Below are 6572 nucleotides of genomic sequence, written 5' to 3' on the forward strand. Positions count from 1 at the left end.
TATATATATATATATATATATATATATATGGGAGAGTGTACGAAAAAACAACAACAGACGAGGACGGGTGGTGTAAATAACAAAAGGATGTATTAGTATGTACATATATATTTATATATATATATATGCATATATATATATATATATATAGGTATATATATATATCTAAATATATATATTAATATATACACATATTTATGTGTATGTATATATATGTGTGTGCGCGTGCGCATGTGTGTGTGCGTGTGTGTGTGTGCATGTGGGAAATAATTATGAATTTGTAAACCTTATCTACAATATAACAATATGGAATGAATAGGCTTTAATCCAAAGCACAGCAGCTGATATTTGATGAGTGTCTCTCATAAACGTATCATCATAGAAAACATAGAAATCCGATCCCGCAATCGCTGTGTATACGCACGTCATCAGATCGGTGGCTGTATGTGTATGGGTGTGTGTGTGTGTAAGCAAGATTGTAACGATTGACGGCTGCAGCCACTGTGACGAATGTTTTAATTTGTAGAGATATTAGAACCACTAGGTTCCCCCAAAATTGTATTGTCCTTTGAGTAAATAAACGCTTTAAGTACACGAATTCAACGGACCCTTGTGAGTTTCATGTCTCCCTCTCTCTCTCTATCTAGCTATCTATCCATCCATCCATTCATCCATCTATCTATCTATCTATCTATCTATCTATCTATCTATCTATCTATCTATATATGTACCTATGTATCTACCCCCATATCCCTCTATTTCTATCTATATATTCATCTATCCATCTATCTATTTATCTCTCTCCCTATATCTATCTATCTATCTATCTATCTATCTATCTATCTATCTATCTATCTATTTATCACTTTGTCTACCAAGATCCCTATCTATAGTTCTATATATTTATCTACCTATCATCAGGTATGGTTAATAAAATTAAACAATAGGGTAAAAAATTGGATATTAATCAATATCAATTTAATACCAGGTAACTAGCACATTAAAAGAATCAGGGAGATTCAGAAAAATATCTGAGATCTCAAGGATCTCAAGAATTTATATGTCTATAGTATATGTATGCTTATACTATCAACGTATATATATGCAAGTTTAATGTTGATTGCCGGACGAAAGCCTGCTCATTATTACAATAGAACTTGATATTTTCTTTTCGACTAGGCTCATATATTTTGCTGCTGAGATTTTCCCACATTACGTGTAAATGTTTTCTCTAAGGACACACAAGATTCACTGAATTAAGCAGAGACAGACTCGACCAAAATATCTGAGTGTATGTGTGTTCTATTTGTGTTTGTGACGACTAAACATATAATAGTAATAAATAATAACAAAGACATGAAGAATACATTAATGAAAATAACAACGACGAACACAACAACAACAATAATAATAAGGGTAACACTCGTTTGTATTATAGACATGGGACCCGAAACTTTTGGGGATGGGGGTCTATATTGATCATAGTGCCCAACTGATACTTATTGTATCGACCCTGGTAGGATAAACGACACAGCCACTTCGGACAAATTTGAACACAGAACCGAGGCAGCCACAAAAGCATTGCTCCCACGCGTTTCGTCTCGCAAGCAAGCTCGCTACATTAATAATAATAATAATAATAATAATAACAATAGTAATAAATTCCTTCTGCTAAAGGCAAAAATCCAGCAATATTGAGGGGAAGGGTTGAAGCTGAAACCGCGGACCTCCTGTACTTGATTTCTACTTTATTTTATCGACCCCTGAGGCAACAAAAGCCAAGTTGATCTTCTGAGGATTTGTATGCAGGATTTGCATAAACAGCCAGAAGAAATAATCTAAAGCATCCAGTCTAACATTTCAGGATTATAATAATGGTGATGCTGCTGATAATAATAATAATAGTAATAATAATAATAATAATAATAATAATAATAATAATAATAATAATAATAATAATAATAATAATAATAATAATGGTGTTTAAAACGAAACATGCCTGGTAATTAATAAACGTGACAGTGTTGGAGTGAGCAGAATAGAAAAAAAAAAACATACTTAATAAATGACATAGCATGTCCCGGTGACAACAGGATTGAAGAGAAAGAAAAAAAGAAAGTGAACAGTTATGATGAACTGAAGATGGAAATATGCAGGTTGTGAACAATGAAAAAAAAAGGAAAGTGGACATGATACGAATAGTGATTGGCACGTTTGGAAGTGTCGGTGTCCAAATACCAACGCGACTCAAAAAGATTGGTACAAATGTTGAGATAGGGCACCTAGAAAATTCATTTTAGCTTCGAACTCCAAGAATAATCCGCAGGTTTCTTCAAGCATGATCGGTAAAGAAAAATCTCAGTCTGCTGGCTGTAAGCAGTTGACACTTTCCATCATACCCAGCAAAATAAAGCTGAGATTTTTCATGATATACTACTACTACTACTACTACTACTACTACTACTACTACTACTACTACTGATGATGATGAGGATAATGATGATGATGCCATCAGATTACAACGTTTTTTCCAAAAGAAACACAGAAACTTTCAAACTACAAAGATCTGGAAGTAGAAGTAATTCGAATGTGGAACCTAAAAACTGAAACAATTCCTATAATAGTTGACGCATTATGTATGATAAAATAAATACAGACAAATACATCACCAAAACGCCAGGATTTACAAGTTTATAGAACATACAAAAAAAAATAGCGCTACTAGACACCGCACACATCATGTGCAAAGTACTTTTAATACAGCAAAAATAAGAACGGTAGTGCAGTGAATGCACGTGATGAAAATAAGACCACTGAATAATGTTGATGATGATGATGATGATGAGGATGATGATGATGATGATAACAACAACAACAACAACAACAACAACAATAACAATAATAATAATAATAATAATAATAATAATAATAATAATAATAATAATAATAATAATTTTTACTTTCTTTATCTTTTTCTTTCCTCTATTTTTTAATTTTTACATTACAAGACTCGGTAAATGAACAATTTTGGGGTTTATTTTGATGGCCGATCAATGTAAACAGTGAGTTTCTTTGCTCCTGGTATCGCGAATGCACTCGGCAAGAGATGAAAACAAAGTTGAAAGAAAAGAAAACTAATAATAATTGTAATAATAATAATAATAATAATAATAATAATAATAATAATAATTTTGGTTTGGCTCAGGTTCGGTCTCATTCCTGGTAGGAATTATGTGGGTAGCGGGTTACTACCTGTAAATTTGTCTCCTAGAGATAGCAAGGAAGATCAGGAGAGTTCTAAGAACTTGAAAGACTACAGAAAACTTGTGGATACATAAGGTTAGAATGTAGTAAGCCGCGACTCCATACGTCCTGCAGGAATTTAATCATCTGGGATATATATTTTCTTTTATTCCTTTATTCGTTTCAGTCATTTGACAGTGGCCATGCTGGAGCACCACCTGAGGTCCTGGGGTCGAACAATTCTTTGTTATATATATATATATATATATATATATATATATGACGGACTTCTTTCAGTTTCCGTCTATCAAATCCACTCACAAGGCTTTGGTCGGTATGAGCCTATAATAGAAGACACTTGCCCAAGGTGCCACGCAGTGGGACTGAACCCGGAACAATATAGTTGGTAAGCAACCTACTTACCACTCAGCCACTCCTACGCCTATATACATATACTTGACATACTGTCCTAGAACTGGGATGAAAGCATATCGCAGTATTTTTTACCAAAGTATAACCTGTAAGAAAAGAAGTACTAGAATATGGAGAATGTAACTGATAACAGTGTGAGTGATAATTACAGCCCTCAGAATGGTAAATGATACAAACAAAAACAGAGAAGACGCAGCAGCGCTTACGACGCTATACGCTTTTCGAAAATTATAGTTCTAGTTAGAACTGTCAGCATTCTGCGGAAGACAATTTTAACTCAATAGCAGAGCTCAGATAATAATCATTATTCACAAAATACAGTGAGGATTGAATAACATAAAATGATACAATTTTAGTTATATACACGCTACAAGAGTAATTCCCAATAAAATAACACAATTCCATTAAATATACCACATGAAGAAGTACTATCGATAATATCACGTGAGGAAGAAGCTAAATCTGCAAACAACCAAATACAGAACACTAAGCTGGGGAGTCTGTATTCTCTTTAAATATGCATAAAATAAGAAAAGACTATGCTACAAACACTTTATGGACATAGTAGTTGGTCAGGTGACTAACTATATAGTCGCATGTGTTGTATTTGTGCATCATTATTAAGGTAAGGAACGAACAGTAAGAATGGAGCTGGAAAAATTGAATTGAGAAATGATGAGCTGAAGGGAATCAAGTGAAAAACAAGTATGTAGCTGAGGTCACATAAAAGCAAGCATCGCAAGTGATCGCCATTTGTACTGGAAATAGAGTTGGAGGTGGACGAAGGTTAATGAGAGTCGAAAAGGTAGTAAATCTGAAGGAGAAGGGTAGGAAACGATCTCAAAGAAAAAAAAGAAATAGCAGAAAAAAAAAAACATTTCTTGATGAGTTATTAGAGAAATCAAATTTCGAAGGAAAGAAACACCTTACTGCATGTGCGAGAAGAGAAAAAAGGAATTAGTTGGTATAGAAATGCAAGTTCTTGAAAGACTTCCCTATAAAATGCAAAAGAATAGAACTCAACAAATAGAATATTGTAGTCATTGACAAGAAGAAACTGCTTTGTTTGACGTAACATTGCCCTTTGGCACCAGAGTAAAACAAAAAAAAAAAAGATCAAGCAAAGCATTATAGCGACTTGATGTATGAAATTCTCAAGAGTAAGTTTAGTCCGTCTTTCTTGCCAAAAGAATGAGTGAGTTGATCGATATTTACAATAGCTTTGTCAGATATTGGAATAGGTTCTGTGCTCATCGATGACAGATTCTATTGCTTGCAGCTCCAGCACTGCCATACCTGTGATATATAGTCTAAACAAAAACATCCAGCTTACTATAGTTCTGTGAGACCAATTAATTTAGGAAATTGTCTATAAACACTGAACTGGGCATGTTCCAGCACTGATGACGCAAACTTCCCTCGTCGGCGCCAACAATCACTCTAACGTTGTCATCACTCATACCACCTACCAGCTATCTACAAAATGTGAGGATGTCGATTTGTAATATACCATAATTTCTCCTGATAGACTTTGAGTAACACTCAACCTTGATTTTCACCTGTCATAAATATTGTTTGACTTATACGATCAACATAATGATGTGTCACGTGGATGGCGGTCACGTATGATCAACACCAGCGTCTATGAATGTATGTAGATGTATCAGTCTCATTCCGTGATTGAGTTTCATAAGCCATGACACGACGAACTACTATTTGATAGATATTAGGCAGCAGATCTATTTCCTAACCAGCGGGACTTTGTTCTTCTCCAAGATAACGAAAGATTAAGTAATCCAGTCAAATGAGGTATGTAACGGGGTCGATTTAATCAAATAAACATTTCAATTACGGTACTCCAGATTGGCCGTAATCCAATACCGGAAAGAAGTAAACGATAAGATTAAGAGGTGTTCTAATTATTCCATTGTGTCCTGTTTATACCTGTATCGATATGGATTCGCCCTATGTTAGCCCTGATCTAACAATTACATGTCCCATGATTTCCAGAGGGTCATGTGTTTTAAAGCAAGGAAAATTACATTTTCCAATGTATTCCTCCGTTTATTCAAACGACAGGCTGTAATTTGAAGGAGATTTCATTATTATGTCTAGCAAAATAAGCCACTACTCAAAGGCGCCTCATTTGTTTATTTGACTCCTATTGATACATTTAATGCTAAAGATTTAACTTTGGTCTTTCTTTAATGCTCCACCTTGATTTCCGATCAACTGTAGAACTATCTTTCCATACCATGTTATGCTTTCTATATTTGTACCAGAAACGTTTATAAATTCTTGACATTTGATTTTATAATCTGATCAAATCTTTTTGCGAATAATCTTCTTTTCTCGTTATGTAAAGGGCATCAGACATTGACGTCGGCGCTGCTCCTTTCACCATTGTTAGAGTTAGCGACTATTTAAACATTGGCAGTTTCACAGTAGCGCATTAAGCAGCAACATATATACAAAAAAAGGCCATTAAAAACAAATACAGTGTCGCCTTTGCGATTATTAATTCTTCTGAGGTCGACGGGTTCGACATTTAGCTGCTGCTGCTGCTACTACTACTACTACTACTACTACTGAATGTAGCAGATTTCATCTAGTAGTAGTAGTAGTAGTAGTAGTAGTAGTAGTAGTGCTATTGATGCTGCTGCTGCCGCTGCTGGTGCATATGCGGTTATTGCTGCTAACGCTGCTGCTACAGTGTGTACACAGGCGCAGACAGGCATGAACATAAAGACACACACACACACATACATACACACGAACAGGGGCACGTGCATAGGTACAAATACACTTATGACTGTAACGTCTGTCTGTGTATCTATCTATCTATCTATCTATCTATCTATCTATCAATATATATATATATATATATATATATATAT

Source organism: Octopus bimaculoides, chromosome 15 (genome assembly GCF_001194135.2).
Source record: "Octopus bimaculoides isolate UCB-OBI-ISO-001 chromosome 15, ASM119413v2, whole genome shotgun sequence".
Classification (NCBI taxonomy): domain Eukaryota; kingdom Metazoa; phylum Mollusca; class Cephalopoda; order Octopoda; family Octopodidae; genus Octopus; species Octopus bimaculoides.